This window comes from Arvicanthis niloticus, chromosome 10, assembly GCF_011762505.2.
Source record: "Arvicanthis niloticus isolate mArvNil1 chromosome 10, mArvNil1.pat.X, whole genome shotgun sequence".
NCBI classification, from domain to species: Eukaryota; Metazoa; Chordata; class Mammalia; order Rodentia; family Muridae; genus Arvicanthis; species Arvicanthis niloticus.
Window position 1 is genome coordinate 14,638,448 of NC_047667.1, and position 17,833 is coordinate 14,656,280.

The following is a 17,833-nucleotide window of genomic DNA, read 5'->3' on the forward strand; positions in this document are numbered from 1 at the left end:
ATGAGAAGGTTTGGAGGAAGGAAAGAGAAGAGGAAATGATATAATCTTAATATCAAAAAAGAAAAGAAAAACTCCTTTTGTAAAACTCCTATCTTTAATAAGTTTTCTTCAACAGCATTTCAATAGATATACAAACCACTCTTAGAAGTAGGCGTCCCCATGCCTGCCGGTAGATGGCCAACAGAAAATGAACTCAATAGCATTAGATGTTTTTGTCTCATAATGTTTTCTCAGAGTTTTTGCAGTGGGGAGATCTGTGTCTGTGTGAGTGTATGTATCTTAGTATTTATATGGGTTTTTATGATTTTTATTTAGCTCCTTTTCTTCTGTTTCTATTCCAGTCTGTTTGTTTTTATCTTGTTTTATGTTATTATTTTTAAGACACCTGTTTGTTTCTAATGAATAGGAAATGGTGTGGGTTTGGATGAGAGGGGAGGTGGAGAGGATACCAGAGGAGTTAAAGAAGGGTAACCATAACCATATATTGTGTTTTTTTAATTAATTTTAAATTATAAAAATATATTTGTGTAGTTGGGCCCCATTCCTCTGCTGTTGGAGCTATGGTTGTTTGAGTGAAAATGACCCCATATGCTCATAAATTTAAATGTTGAGTCTGAGGTTAGTGGAACTGTTTGGGAAGGATGAGAGGAAGTGTGACCTTGTTGGGGGAGGTGTGTCACTGAGGCTTTAAGGTTTCAAAAGCACACAACATTCTTAGCTATTTCTCTGACTTGTGTTTGTGGGTGATATGTAAGCTCCCAGCTACTTCTCTAGCACCATGCTTCCCACCATGGTAGGTATGGTCTCCATTACACTCTGGAACCATGAGGCCAAAATGAATGCGCCCTCTTATAAGTTGCCTTGATCATAGTGTTTTGTCACTGTCACAGAAAAGCTACTGCATTAAACATGGCTGTGCAAGGCTCCCTGTGATGTGAACTTGCAGTCTATCTAGTGCAGGTGGCTCATGTGGAAGGTCTGTTTTTAATTGTTTTCAGAAATCTCTCTTTCTTAATCATTGATAATTTTCCATTTAACTCTCAGAACTTTCTGAGTCTGAGGACAAATCTCACAAGTCTTTCAAGTTCTTGACATGCGTTTCCATGCAAGTCCAAGAATGACTCTTTGCAGCTTCTCCTAGCTTTGAGGATACAAAAAGACTTAACAAAGTCAGCTGAGACCCTCCATGTTTCAGAACTGATGCCACAGAGGGAAGGTACAATTATGATGTAGCTAAGTGGGGTGTGTGTGTGTAAAGAAAGAAAAACCTAATCCCCAATCCCCATCTTCCTAAACACTAGCCCTAAGTCATAAGCTTTATCATTAGCCAGTTGAAGCTACAAGAAATCTTTTCTCATCATTACTAGAAAATAGAATCATATATCCCAAGAAAACCATTCTCAGCAGACAGCAAGATAATGCTGTGGACATAGGCACCAAGCATGATAACCTGAATTCACTCTCTGGGACTCACATGCCTGAAATAGAAAACTGACTCCTTCAGATTGAACTCTGACCTCCACATGTGTGCCATATCACATTCATATGCACAACCATATAAATAAACATAATATTTTAAAAGAACTTTTAAAAGATATTGAACAAAGAATGGACTGGGGCCCTGCTATACCCTTCAAGGGCATACTCTCCATGACTTCCTGTTAGCCGCCACACCCTATAGCTTCTACCAGTTCCCAATATCAGTACACTGGGAGTGAAGCCTTTGGGAGACCATCAAGATTAAAAGGCCAGCATTTGAAGAGGTAAAGCTTAAACATGCAGAGGTGGGCACATGGCCAAGACAAGCCTAAGGGGAGCTATCTCATCTAGGGGTAGCTTGATGAAAAGTGTAAGGTAGGTAGTTGTTGAAGACATGTATCCATATGAACACTGAACCTTCCTGCAGAGGTATCTCCAGTCACTTAATAGACATAGAAATGACTCCATAAACAATATCTGAACATTGGTAGTATCAACAGACTCACTAACACAGGAGTGGGAACGTCTCACAGGGTCAAGGACCTGGACAAAGAACTATAGGCCACTAATGACTTCTGAAAGAAGATGAGTTAGCCTCTTCCAGGGATGTGCCTCCAATTGGTTGTCAAGCATCAAGCACCTCTGAAGCCATATATACACAAACAACAACAAATGGACTCAGCATGTTATATTTATATATAACATACATATACATACATATGTGCATATGTGTTTAACATGCATAACAATGATAACCATGGAAGAAGAGGGTATCAGTTAGAAAGAGTGAGAGCGGACACGGAAAGGGTTGGAGGGAAGAATCTGGGAGGGGCAAGAAGGAGGAAAGGGAAGGGGGAAAGTGACATATTTTATTTTAAAATGTATAAAAGTTTTAAGGAAATTTATCACTAGTGATTGGCAGATCACTAAATAAACCAAGGAGAGACATCAGCAATCGCATGAGACAAAAGCAACAGCTACCAAATCCTTGCCTAACATGCACGAGGCTCCATCCTCGGCTATCTAGACACTTCAAGGCCAGGTTGGGATTCAAGAAAACTGTCTAAAGAATCAATTGAAGAATAAATTAATAAATGGGGAATTCTATCATTTATGAAACATATCCTATTTTTAATAACAGAAAAAAGAAGAATTATTATTTTAAAGCACCACCTGCTTCAAAACATTGCCCTCATGACATAAAATAAGGAAAGGCAAAACAATTGACAGTACCAGGCTTGATAGTGCTGGTGGGGGTGGGGTTGCTGGTGGTGATGGTGATGATGGTGGTGGTGGTGGTGGTGGTGGTGGTGGTGGTGGTGGTATGGTGGTGGTGGTGGTGGTGGTGGTGGTGGTGGTGGTGGTGGTGGTGGTGGTGGTGGTGGTATGGTGGTGGTGGTGGTGGTGGTGGTGGTGGTGGTGGTGGTGGTGGTGGTGGTGGTGGTGGTGGTGGTGGTGGTATGGTGGTGGTGGTGGTGGTATGGTGGTGGTGGTGGTGGTGGTATGGTGGTGGTGGTATGGTGGTGGTGGTGGTGGTGGTGGTGGTGGTGGTGGTGGTGGTGGTGGTGGTATGGTGGTGGTGGTGGTGGTGGTGGTGGTGGTGTGGTGGTGGTGGTGGTGGTGGTGGTGTGGTGGTGGTATGGTGGTGGTGGTGGTGGTGGTGGTGGTGGTGGTGGTATGGTGGTGGTGGTGGTATGGTGGTGGTGCTGGTGGTGGTGGTGGTGGTGGTGGTGGTGGTGGTGGTGGTGGTGGTGGTGGTGGTGATGGTGGTATGGTGGTATGGTGGTGGTGGTGGTGGTGGTGGTGGTGGTGGTGGTGGTGGTGGTACGATGGTGGTATGGTGGTAGCACCTAAGGTAATGGTGATGGCATATGTAACTTAATGTACCCACATATTTAAAGCCTAAATTTCAAGTCCATAATCCACCTGCCTTACACTTTTCTTTTTCCTCAAACTTGCCTCCCCATGTCCCTCACTGTTCTCAGTCCTCTAGATCCGGTCCTAAAAACCCTTTTAGATAATTCACTTCAAATACCAGCATTTACACTTAGCAGTCTTCCAGAGCTGTCTTGCCAGCTTGGCTTCCAAGAGAATGTGTCTCAAAGTCGTCTCAAGGCACCGCATCCTCTGAGGAGGAGCAGCTGTACAAAGTCGGACTCACCAGCCACCCACACTGCAGGCACAGCAGGCACCTCAGGCGGCCTTGTAAGGAAAAGGATGATTTTGGAAACCAAAGAGTCTATGTCATCATTTTAATGAAATAAGAACAGACTTTTTGGCTTGCATCCATTTGCCACGTTACCACTCACAGACAAGCTTCTCAGAGGTGATTCATCAGTCAGCCATCCCATCGTGAGCAGCAGAGAAACAAATCACCGGGCCTTGCACATCATAAAAATGGAAATGGAGGAGGTTGTTCATTAATGCAGATGAGTTTTAAGCTTGGAATGCTTTGCTCTGTCGAGATTAACGCGCGCGCACAAGAAACTCTCCATGGGCCTTGGATCCTAGTAATATATAGTCCTTATTACCTTGCAGACTAATGAACCTTCAAAATCCAGAAGGGCAAAGTCAGAGAGCGCAGATTCAGATCAGAGCCCTTTATGGGAGCCAGAGACCATGGCTGCCGGAAACAGGATTCTCTCTGATGCTCCACCCCCGCCATCATCCCGAGGCAGACAATGATACTACAGTGGGTCTACTCTTTTAAACATGAAAAAAGTAAATAAACAAAAATGATTTTATATATCTTCCACCTACTATCCAGCCATGCAGCTGAGCAACAGGCTAATTAACAAACAAACAAAAAGACTTAATTGTGCAATTGTCCTATCAAAACAAAAACGTATTTCAAAGAAGGCACAGGGGCCCTTAGAGAAGACTCAGTCAGTCAAACGCTTGCTACACACTCATGAGGGCCTCAGTCTGATCCCCAGTAGCCACATAAAAAGCCAACTGTAATGGTATGGGCTTGTGACCTCAGCAATGGGGATGGGCGTCTCAGAAACAGAAAAATGCTGGGGCTTGCAAGCCAGCTACTCTAACTGAATTGGTGAGCTCCAGAACAAAGCCTGACCCAAAATTAAGATAGAAAGGGATTGAGAACAAAACCTTCCATTGTCTTCTGAACTCCACATGCATGCACATACATACATACATACATACATACATACACACACACACACACAAGCTAAGGAGGCCTTAGATTTCTTGATCTGAAGGGGGATTAGTGGGAGGACCCAATCTTTTAAAAAATAAAAAAGACTTCCTATACACTCTTTCTGGTGATGGGAGGAATTATTGAAATGCTTCAGCTATCACCATACAGACAGCTGTTTCCTCCAATTCAATTAGAGTGGAGTTTGATGACCAAACAAGTCTAGAGTTTAGGCCAGCTCTGAAAAGCACTACAGTGGTCAGAGTAGCTGGACTCTTCTGTTCTCTCTCTCTCTTTTCCTTACTCCCTCTTTCTCCTTTCCTCCTCCCCTCCCCCTCTTGTTCCCTCTCTTTCCTGTCCCATGTATCTCCTCTCATGTGTCACTCTTTATTTAATAACAATTTTGTCTCTTACTGTCCAATGATAACTAAGACAGCTATGTAGACAAGGCTCAACCCATGACTTGCCAGTGATTATTATTACAATAACTACATGTATTTGACTAGAATCAACTATATAGTAAGCATTGTACTAAGTACTTCCCATCAAAATATGTGACCTGTTTAATCCTATGAGGTAAAAAGGTATTGTGATCTTACTTAGGTGACAGAGAAGGGAACACAAAGATGTGCTAGCTGTTGGTTGCTCTCAGAACTCAATAGGGTTACACCAACTAGATGAGAATAAATACATAGATGAGAGAAAGTATTAACAAGTAGGGATGGAGAGAAAGGGAAGGGAGGGAGTCTGGGAGAAAAACAGGAAGGAGGGGAGGAATTTAGGGAGGGAAGGAAAGGAAGAAGAGAAGGATGGAAATAAGGAATCTATGGAGGGAGGGGAAGGGAAGTAGTTAAGGGAGAAGGAAGGGAGAAAAGGAGAGAAAATGAGGGAAGTAAGGAGGGAGGAGTCAATGTTATGATCACAGACATACAGCACTATTTGATGAATTTGAATATTATTTTAATATTTGCATATCAGATTCTTGCCAAAGGACATAATATCAAATGTCTACTCTCTGATCCTTATATAAATCTCAATGATTAGAAATCATCTTTCCTGGAGGACTGCCTAAAGAATATGTACTCTATCCCTTCGTCAAGATCAATAGTTCTCAATAATTGGGGAGAGTTCAGAGATGCCTTTATAAATCTTACAAACTTTTGGATCCTTGTCCTAAAAGTATAGGTGAGCAAAGAATTTTGGATGATCAACAAACAACTTTCTTGGCTCCGTGATGGATTCTCTAGGGGAGCGTTATCTCTAAATGGGATGTCTAATGACAGCTCTTGGACACCATGGCCTAGAGTCTGCAGGATGATGTACTGTTCCTAAAGTGGTCAGAATGGAATCTGGGTGAAAAACAGCATCTGGGACCTACTTCTCAGAGAAGCTGTAAGTTACTTAGATAGGCCAAAGCACTGCATTCTGCATTAGATAGAGGAGATATGAGGCAGGAGCATGTCTGGTGAGTAAAGTTCTCACCTGACTTCATAATGTCACTTCTATCAGTCCAGGCAGGATGAAATCCAGGCAAGTAAGCATGACATTGCATCTCTTAGATGAGACATACACATGCCAACTTGAAATAAATACAAAAGCAGTTACTTTCTAGAGTTGCAAAAACTCACAAGGCAAACATATATATTCTTAAAATTGTGCCCTCTAGGGCACAGCATTCTCTCCTGTCTTTACACCAGTCTAATCTGCTTTGTACCCAATGCTACAAATATATATAGAAGGCATGCAGTTCCTTCCAGCAGCTATTGAAAGAGGAGATGCCTGTCTCAATATGTGTAGCATTAAATGCTAAAAGCATGAGATGGCTCAGCAGTTAAGAGTGTTTGCTGCTGGCTCACCCCTCTTCCGGTCTGAGGCCTGCTGAATTGTATATTGCAGAATGATCAGCCTTGGTGTATCTACTCAACAAGCAAGCTGGACAGACCTGCTCAAACCTCTGAGGTCTGGGAATTCCATCGGGAGGCAGTGAAGACACAGCATCAGAGGATTGTCAATTTGCTCTTCCCCCCACTCCTCTTCTAATATCTCAACGCCCATAATCAGTTTGAAGAAGCTAATGAAGAGTCAGCGCCCCTATTCCCTGGGCTTGGGGACTAAGGTGGTAAATGTTGGGCTGTCTCTCTAGGGAAAAGTAGTGGTTTTGTCAGAATAGAGAGGATTAGCTAGGGTTTATTGCATAGCCATAATCTATTAGTAGAAATCTGTATAATTAATATCAAGATGAAGATGTAAATTCTTAAATGGCACAATTTACTTTGATTACAAATTTTAAGGTTTTCATTGGCATGAGCTTGTTAGTGATATAAGAGTGAGATGAATATTGTTACTCTCATAGGCATTGGGCCTGTATAACACATTTAGGAATACAAAGCTTAGACCCAGTCCTTCTTTAACTTTTTTAACTGATTAGAGATGGTCAGCCTGTGAGTTAAGGGACTATAGCAAATTCATGACTTGGAGTTTATTATAAGGGCGTTCTCTATGTTTTATTTAGAAATAGCTGAGTGGAGTTAACAGGCAACAGTCCAGATTACCTTACATGGATAGCTGGTTTTCAAAACATCAGAAATCCTTAGAATTGACATGACAAACATTTCAGTATTAATGTTCATTTTGATTAGAGACCTGTCTGCTCCGGACAGCTTCCTATATTGAATTCTAAGAAGAAATTGAGCATCCTTGGAGTTACTCCAGTTGTGGTGAGACAGCCACTAGGCAAGAATTGCCACTTTCCTTCTACAAACAAATTACTGTCCAGAAAAGGACACACTTGCAGAATAGTCGACTGATTATATCTGCCTAGACAGAGTAATCAGCCCTTAATAATTCTGCAGCACTAAGGTCTGTCAGATGATCCTGGGCCAGAAGGCAGAAGAACAGATGTGTCAACGTTTTGAAGTAGAGCAAGTGTCCAGGTGTTCAGAGGTCTCTATAAATTGGCTAAGTTTTAGAAACTATGATTTGTGCTTCCCACAATTATAGTTAACTCAGTCATTCTGGATTTCTGATGGGGTTGAAAACATATAGCTATGGACCTTAAGAGAAAAGATTTGAGTGGATGGTCGTCAGCTGACATTCATCCTAAAGCCAGGTTCAGAACTAAATGTTTTAGTTAGAATAGATGACAGAGGAGCTGGTTAGTCAACAAAAGGATGGACTGGGTATTAGGACTATCCTGTACCTCACTGGTACAAATTGGCATGATTATGCTCTAATTGTATTTTGAGAGAAAAGTTTCATTTTAACCGGAAGGGTGATGTGTAGGAGGAGCTAAGGTGGGAGGAGTACTGAGAGGAAGAAAAGGAGTAAGAAGAGGAGAAGAAGAAGGATAGGAGAAGCTAGGTGATGAAAGAGAGAAAGAGGGGGGAGACAGGGAGGCAGATATTCATGTACCTCTACCAGTCAAAGATAGTTGTTATATCTAGGTTGGTCAGTGGGTTACACCTCTGATTGAACAATTCCAAACTTATAAAGCCTATGATTAACATTATTTTTAAAAATGTATAAATGCAAAAAGGAAAAGGGGACATGGGATAGGGGTTTCCTAAGGGGGGTGGGGGGGGAATGGGGATAGGGCATGGCATCTGAAGTGTAAATAAAATATCTAATAAAAAAACAAAAAAAAAAAAAAAAAAACAAAAAATAAAACAAAACAAAAAGAAGAGTGTTTGCTGCTACTGCACAGTTCCCTGATTCAGTTCCCGGCACCCACACAGGCTGGCTCACCACCACCTTTCATTCCAGCTCCAGGGGATCTGATGCCCTTTTCTGACCTCCATGGGCACTTGCATTTAAGTGTACATATCCACACACAGATATGCACATAATCAAAACTAAAATAAATATTTTAAAAATAATATAAAGCAGATCAAGATTTTATGTGCAAAGTGAATAATTATTCCACCCTTGTCTATGAAAATAATGGAGAAATACCAATATGTTTATCTTTAGAGGATGAGATTAATGTTTCTTTACTTTTGAAAAGCCGAATGAAAATCTGTTAGTATACAAGCTTCCTAAAATATAAATATGTATAAAAAGAAGTCTAAATGGAGTCCCTGTACACCAATGTCCATGGTGCTAGAATGCTCTATTCACATTGCTGGAGTGGTTCTCATCAATCTCACTTAGCTATGAACACTCCACGCCACAAGGGCAACCTGCCTCCAAGATATACCCACTGGTGCAGCAGTGAGTGGCACAACCATTATGGGAGTGCCCAAACACTTCATTATTGGGTTTAAGGACCACTCCATGAGATGTAACCCGTATACAACACTGTTAATGAGGCCAAGACTCTGAGACCAGATAGGTCATGGGTTCAAGGGGAAAACTACTGCTATTATTCTGATAAATGAACATAACAATGAAATGATACCTGATGACGCACTGCTAGGTTCATAGATCAGTACATCAACCCCTATCAGAGAAGCTTCTTGCAGGCGATAGTAATTAACATAAAGACCCACAGCTAAGCAATGTGTGGAGAGTGAAAAACTTTGGAGCACTCAGTCCTTAATGTGGTAGGGTGTCTTTAACAACCTCCTCCTGTCAAGGCTCAGAGATCTGTTTGGAAAGGAGGAAGGAGGATGTAAGAGCAGAGGTGGTCGGCTACTCCAAAGAAGCAGCAGCTTCCAGTTACAGTGGGGCGGATGCTCATAGGAGCTCACAGAGCCTGTGACAGCATGCACGAGACCTGCATAGGTTCAAGCCAAACAAGAATCCCAGCATAGAAAAGAGGAAGTGGGCACAAAGTTCTACCCCCTAACCACAAAGCTACTTGAAATCAATAGCTGCTGGGAGAGGAGAAATCGGTTTTCTTCAGTGGAGTGACACTAAGTAGACCAACCACACTCTAGGATGGGCTTCATACTTAAAAGTATTTAGCCAACACAAAACAGACTCTGTCTCTATCTCTGTGTCTCTGTGTCTCTGTGTCTCTGTGTCTCTCTGTCTCTTGAGATATATATATATATATATATATATATATATATATATATATATATCAATGTATGTGTATCTGTGTTTATTTATTATTGGCTTTGGTTTTACTTTTTTAAGAGAGAGACAGAGGATGATGTTGAAAGGGTAGGGAAGCAGAGAAGATCTGGTAAGAGTTGTTGGGGGAGGGAAAATAAGTTTTTCTTCATAATACTGTTTTCCTTTTTACATTTATCTGTGTGTGTGTGTGTGTGTGTATTTGTGCGTATGTTTGTGTTCATGCCCCTGTGTTTCTGTCAGGGTCATTTTATGGCAGCAACTGGAAAAGAAGCTGAGACAATTTATTTCTGGGAAACCCAGAAAAGTCTCAGAACTTGGAATGTGGGGGCTGAGATTAGTACCCAAGCAATGAGCCTTTCCAAGAAAACCAGGTCACTGCCCGCAGCCTTCACGGGCCATGTCCCACCATCATGGCTCTGGAGGACCAGTTCCCACACAGCCTGCCCAGACTCCCATCACTTTTCCAAAGATTCCTGGAGGAAAATGATGTTTGCTCTCACTGCACAGTTGCAGGGCCACGTCTGGGAACTAGAGCAAGGCAGCACTTGGCGGGAATCTGCACCAGATGGACTGCATGGCTGGGTCCGTGGATTGAAGACGGCAGCTTATGAAGCCAAGGATGCTGGCTCACTTGGGTTATCTTTCTGTGGGGAAAAGGAAAATCACTTCTGCACAATTCGCTGAGGCTGCACTAATTTCTGCCAGCTGTCTCAAAAATGCCCAAGATTGGCTGGGGTGAGGCTTCAGGACAGTCGAGAGGGAGCCAGAAGAATGACTGTTAATGGGCTGCATCTGACAGCTGCGACTTTAAACCAATGAGACTTTTCGAGCACTTTGTAACCCTGAGTCTTCAGCAGCTTTGCTGACATGGAAGCGTGAGGAAAGACGCTCAGCCTCATCAAACTTCCTAAACTTGACACAATCAATCATCTAGGATAAGCAAAGGATGCCTGGGAGGGATTATCTTAAGTACCTTAATTGATGTGGGAGGACCCACCCACACTTCCCTGGGCTTGGAGTCCTACACTGTATATATGGAGAGGAGACTGAGGGCGGACAGGCCTGTGTTAACTCATCGATCTCTGCCCTGTCTGTGGATGTGATGTGACCCCTGCTTCAGCTGATGGGCTGGAACTTGGACCTGTGAGCCAATCATTTTCTCTCCTAAGTTTCTTTTGTCGGGGCGCTTTATTATTGCAAAGAGAAGCACAGCTAAGAATACAGAGAAAAAAAAACTCATGGCAGCAGAAAAAAGAAAGGCAGCTCTGGACTGTTGGAAATGCTTGCAACCATTCAAAAGTTTAGCAAAAAGTGTGGAAGACTTGTATAATAGTAACACTAATTTAATAATAACTATTATTGTTGTTGTTACTATTATTAGTAAAGAAATAAGTATTGTTGGTTCAGAAAGAATGGTAACACACAATTCCCTTCAAGAATGAGGCTTATTAGAATAAGTAGACCTTACAGTCATGATTGAGCCTTAAGGTTGAAGGAAGAAACCATTAGAAAAGAGAGTACAATATGCTTGAAAGGGGATTATAATAGTGCCCTTAAAGTGAAGGAATGGTTGTCCCTTTAAAACCCTGAGAGGAGCTTCATTAAGGACAAGAATAAGAGACAAACAGAACCTGTAGAGACCATATCCAGGGATTAGGCAAGGCCTCTACTTGGGGCATGGGGTCACCCACTCATCTCCAAATTTTTATCCAAGAATTGCTCCTCTCTAAAGGAAATAAGGAGACAAAGTGTGGAGCAGAGACTGAAGAAAAGGCTGTGCAGAGACTGCCCCACCTGGGTATCCATCCCATATACAGACACCAAACCCAGACACAATTGCAGATGCAAAGAAGTACTTGCTGACAGGAGCCTGATATAGCTGTCTCTGGAGAGGCTTTGCCATAGCCTGACAAATACAGAGGCGGATGCTTGAAGCCAACCATTGGACTGAGCACAGGTTACTCAATGGAGGAGTTAGAGAAAGGACTGAAGAAGATGAAGGGGTTTGCAATCCCATAGGAAGAACAACAGTATCAATCAACCAGATCCCCCAGAGCTCCCAGGGACTAAATCACCAACCAAAGAGTACACATGGAGGGACCCATGGCTCCAGCTGCATGTGTAACAGAATAGCCTTGTTGGGCATCAATAAAAGAAGAGGCCCTTGGACCTGTGAAGGCTTGACGCCCCAGTGTAGGAGAATGCCAGCGGGGAGTCAGGAGTGGGTACGTGGGGTAACACCCTCATAGAAGCAGGGGGAGGGGGATGGGATAGAGAGTTTCCGGGGGTGAAAGGGTATAACATTTGAAATGTAAATAAAGAAAATATCTAATAAAAAAGAAAAGGAGATGGCTATGGTTGAATCATATGAAGAGACACATGAGGGAAAAAGGGGGAGCCTCTTCAGTGAGCCTTCAGAACATATCACAGAACAAAATCCCTGTGGAGTCCCCAAACAACCTAGAACAAACGAAAACACTTGACTTCTTATCACCTACTAAGGCCTTGGTGGGAAGTTTCATGTAATGTGGTTTAGTTCAACACAGTATATGTAACACTGTGAAGGAGCTGGGTACCACAAATGGAGAGCTGTCAATCCACAGCACAGATAGCTATGTGACTTCTGGTCCAAGAGAGCTGAAGGGAGGTGTGTCATGATTCAAGTTGTGGGGTCTGACCTAAAGATGCAGGGCCTCGGACCTAACAGGGGTGGGGTTGTATATCTTACCTCCCTTACGGTTTCAGATCTGTACAATGGCTGTGCAACTCAACATGTTCATCTTCTTTCCATAACATCACAGTGGCTACTCTGTCAGTGCTTCAAACACCACTGACTTGTAATCTCATAGTTCTGGAAGTCTGAAGTCAGAGATGGGTCTTACAGAGCCAAAAGCAGTAACCGCAGGCATTTCAGAGGCATAAGACAAAATGACTCCACATTGTTGTCAGCTCCTAGTGGCTCCTCACACTATTTGGCCACCTCCTTCCTCTGCTTCCATAGCCATGCCTCCTTCCTTGACCCTGATCTTGCTACCCAGATAGATAATCCGGAATAGCCTCTAACCCAAGATCATTAATTGCCCTGTAAAGTTGTTTAGTTGCTCATGGGGCACAGTTAGTAGTTCTGGGACTTAGAAGGTACACTTCTTGGGGAGCTATTATTCTGCCTAACAAGCTTGGTAACCAAGGATAGAGAGTAAAGTGAGATACAGAACACCCTCTCCTGCACTGTATGCTAGGTGGTCCAACAGGGCTGCGGAGTTGGCGCCACACACTGCACTTGAACAACCAAAAACAGAGCTGTCTGCTGCTAGAATGTAATGTGGAGAAACAATCTTCAGCACCGAACATACAGTGTGAAAGATCAAGATGGAGTGCCCAACAGTTAAAAGGAAAGAACAGGGAGAGGTGGAGACAGAAAAAGGATTAAACTTTGAAGACTGAGAAGCTGGAGAGACAGCTCAACACTCCAGAGCCTTTGCTGTCTGCTGAAGAACTCGAGTTCAGTTCCCAGAACACACCAACAATTCACAGCCACCATAATCCAGTTCCAGAAGATCTAACACCCTCTTCTTCTGACCTCTGGAAACAACCCAGATGTCCTTCAACAGAGGAATGGATACAGAAAATGTGGTACATTTACACAATAGAGTACGACTCAGCTATTAAAAACAATTCATGAAATTCTTAGGCAAATAGATGGAACTAGAAAATATCATCCTGAGTAAGGTAACCCAATCACAAAAGAACAGACATGGTATGCACTCATTGATAAGTGGATATTAGCCCAAAAGCTCAGAATACCCAAGATACAACTCACAGACCATATGAAGCTCAAGATGAAGGAAGACCAAAGTGTGGATGCTTTGGTCCTTCTTAGAGGAGAAACAAAATACTCACAGGAGCAAGTACAGAGATAAAGTGTGGAGCAGAGACTGAAGGAAAGGCCATCCAGAGACTGCCCCACCCCATATACAGTCACCAAAAGCAGCCACTATTATGGATGCCAAGAATCCTTGCTGACAGAGCCTGATAAAGCTGTCTCCTGAAAGGCTTTGCCAGAACCTGACAAATACAGAGGTGGATGCTCACCACCATTAGACTGAGCATGGGGTCCCCAATGGAGGAGTTAGAGAAAGGACTGAAGAAGCTGAAGGGGTTTACAACCCCATAGGAAGAACAACATCAACCAACCAGACCCCCCAAAGCTCCCAGGTACTAAAGAGTACACATGGAAGGACCCATGGCTCCAGCTGCATATGTAACAGAGAGTGGCCTTGTTGGGCATCAGTGGAAGGAGTGGTCCTGTGAAGGCTTGATGCCCCAGTGTAGGAGAATGCCAGAGCGGGGAGGCGGGAGTGGGTGAGTTTGTGGGGTAACACCCTCGTAGAAGCAAGGGGGGGTGGAATAGAGAGTTTCTGGGGGGGAACCAAGAAAAGGAATAACATTTGAAATGTAAAATATGAAGCAATTCAAGAAAGGTTTTTGGTAAGCCAGTCAGCAATGGGGGCACTAAAATACAAACCATCACTCTCAGCTTCCTTACCTAGTCTCTGACAGACATAGAAACTCTGTAAACCACTTCCTGTTTACATAGACTCATATGGATTTGTGGAGTGAAAATAAAGGTGACGGTGGCAGAAAAAGTCATTATTATTATTATTATTATTATTATTATTATTATTATTATTATAAAAGTTCCAAGACCACCTTATTTTTATTACATACATGTGTTACTTTGAAGGCAAAATGAAATAATTCATGTGTGCACGTGGAGTGGTTTGAATAAGAATGGCCCCCATAGACTCATAAACTGGATGCCTGGGCATTAGGGCATGGCAGTACTTGACAGAGATCAATATGCATAGCTTTGTTGGAATAGGTGTGGCCCTGTTAGAGGAAGTGTGTCACTGAGGTGGCCTTTAGGGTTTTAAATGTTCAAGCTTGGTTCTCTCTCTCTCTCTCTCTCTCTCTCTCTCTCTCTCTCTCTCTCTCTCTCTCCCCAACCCCCACCTTTTACTTGTCAATCCAGATATAGAACTCTTACCTACCTCTCCAGCACAATGTTTGCCTGTGTGCTATCATGAAATTCTAAGCCAGGCCCAATGAAATGTTTGTTTTTTTTTTTATAAGAGTTACCTTGGTCACAGTGTCTCTTTATAGCAACAAGACACTATCTAAGACAGCACATGTTCATGTAGGTGTAAGTTTGTGAAGGTGTGCATGTGTTTGTGTGTGTGTGCACATGTGTGTGTCTGTGTGTGTCTATATATGTGTATGTATGTGTATGTGTGTGTATGTCTCTCTCTCTCTCTCTCTCTCTCTCTCTCTGTGTGTGTGTGTGTGTGTGTGTGTGTGTGTGTGTGTGTGTGTGTGTGGAAACTGGTATTAACCCTGGGTGTAGCCCCACAGGAACTTTTCATCTTGATTTTTGAGACAAGGTCTCTCATTAGGAACTGAAGCTCATGGATGAATCTAGACCAGCTGGCCAATGAGCCCCAGGGATTCACCTGTCTCTATCCCCCAGATCCAGGATTACATGCACATATCACCATATCTGGCTGTAAAATAAAAGTCATCTGGAGAGATGGCTTAGTGGGTCAGAGCATGTACTGCTTTTGCAGGGGACCCAAGTTTGGTTCCCATCACCCACACAATGTAAACTCACTCACACATGGAGATAAAAATAAACCTTTAAAATATATTAAAAAGAAAATAATTTTCAAATATGCTAACTGGCAAAATAAATCAAACTTTTTATCTAACCCACAGAACAGTGAATCCAAAAGAGCTGCAAACATATGCTCACTTCTTCAGGTCACCGTCAACCAGCAAAATACAAATTGAATGTATGCTGTGCCTGTCAAGACGGCACAGATTTAGAAGTGTAGCCCCAACTGTAGGTCAGGATGTGGAGAGAGCTGTACTTTGCAAAGAAATGCAAAAAGTTGCAGGCTATTTGGAAAGCAATCTCACAACACTGATTAAACTGCAGATTAAAATTCAAAACGGCACACCAGAGACTGGAAGTGTATCCCCAAGAAATCAATAAAACCCCAGAACTTGAGATCTGACTGTTAGCACATTGTTCCCAGGCCAGAAAACCTGGTGTAAAGCAAACAGACAGCCAGGAATGGTGGACAGACAGATGCAGTAGGATTCACCCACATCACATCTTTGAAAAGAATGGGTATCAGTTAGAAAGGGATGTCCTTGAGACATAGAGTAAAACATAAGCGTAAGAAAATTGTTCAGGGGCCAGTGAAATGACTCCATGTATAAGGACGCTTGTCAAGCCTGAAGATTTGAGTTTGATCCCCACAACCCATATGGAACCAGAAGACAAGTGTTTCTTGCTCAAGCTGTCTGATAATCTTCACATAAACCTATGACCAGAAGGGAGGGAGGGAGGGAAGAAGGGAGGGAGGGAGGGAAGGAGGGAGGGAGGGAGGGAGGGAGGGATCCAGATAAACTGCCTTACCATGAGAGATGGAACCATTTATGAATTGGGACCCAGGTCCTCACCAAATCCAATTCTATAAGAATCTTGCTGGCCTCCTCAAATGGAGACTTCTGATTTTATAGCTAGGTAATCTGTGGCATTTGTTAGCTCCAACCAACTAAGATATTTACCATTTTTGATTTGTACCCAATGATACATTAAACCTCATTAAAGCAGAGAGTTTACATTTCCGTAATGTCAAACTTTATAATGTCAGATTATGTTAATAAAACAATAAAAACTAACACTTGGTGAGAATGTATGATACACCAGATGTTCTAAGTCTTTTTTTTTTCCTGTTACTGTGATAAAAAGACTTGGACCAAAACACACACACACACACACACACACACACACACTTCCTCACAATTAATGCAGAAGGCAGATACAGAGATAATGTGATAATGTTTGACCAGGAGGGAAGTGAAGCCCAGAAAGTTCAATTTGGAAAGCTACTCTGTGGGGTACAGTTAATGCAGACACCCACACTTAGTCAAAATATTGAGAAAAGCGATTGTTGGGTGACCAACCTGAAGCGGGATATCTATACATCACACCCCCAAGCCTCAGGGAATATTGGGAAAGAAGGAGTGAAAGGAATTTAAAAGTCAGAGCAGGGAAAGAGTGCTATGAAATGCTGTCTTCCAGACACGACCTTCGCACTCATGAACTCAGCGGCTATGGTTATCAGTATAGGACCAAGCCAGTAGATGGGTCAGCATCAGTTCAGAAGGACCTTGTGAGGCCCTACCCCTAGCTGAAGAACCTTTGGCAGTTATGGCTTCTGGGGAAGGGAGAGACATTTTCTTCAATGGTGTAGCCACTGATGAGATACAGAACCCCTCACCCATGCACAAGTCAGCAAGCTTAATTAAACTAGGTGGATCACCAAAGCAGCCAAAATAATGAAGAGCCTTATTGGAAAGACAAGGTTTGGGGGAGTTGGAGAGATAAGAGAGGGTAATGGGGGTACGGGGTGACTGTCAGCAAATGAGTTATGTATATACATGAAATTGTCACAGAATACACTAAAAAATGATGTGCTTGGGAAATATTTATACATTTTGCAGGGACAATAGCAACCAAGTTTTCTATTTAGCAACATGCAGCTAATTATCTACTTTGGCCACTGAACCAACAATCTCTTTATTCAGACCTCCAGGTCCTGAGCAGCCTGCGCCTTAGTATGAAGATCTAACTCTTTCTATTTCAATTCTTATTTATTCATCCTCCTCCGTGTATTTTCTGACACCTTTAAACTTAAGTGACTGCTATGTTACAAACACTGCCATTGCCTTCAACTATTTTGATTTGCATGTGCCTATGCCTATAGTTATAAAAAAAAAAAAAAAATCATCTATTGCAAAATTTTCCTCCCTGCCGAGCCACGCAGGAGGCAAGGGAAAGACAATAAATGACTCAAAGTTGTAGAGTTTAAAATGTTGTCATTTGAAAAAGAAAATGCACTGAACACGGGAATCCAATACCCAGTCACTTCACGTTTCATAGCACACACGAAGGAGGTGTAATTACAGTGGTTAATTGGTTCCTGGTAAAATGTCACTGCAGATGAGAACTCATTAATACAGCATTTCAATCACAAGAGATGCCAGGTGTTTTACTTAGGGTCTATGATGTGCTGGCCTGACTTCCTCCTTGGGTTACCTCCCTTTGTG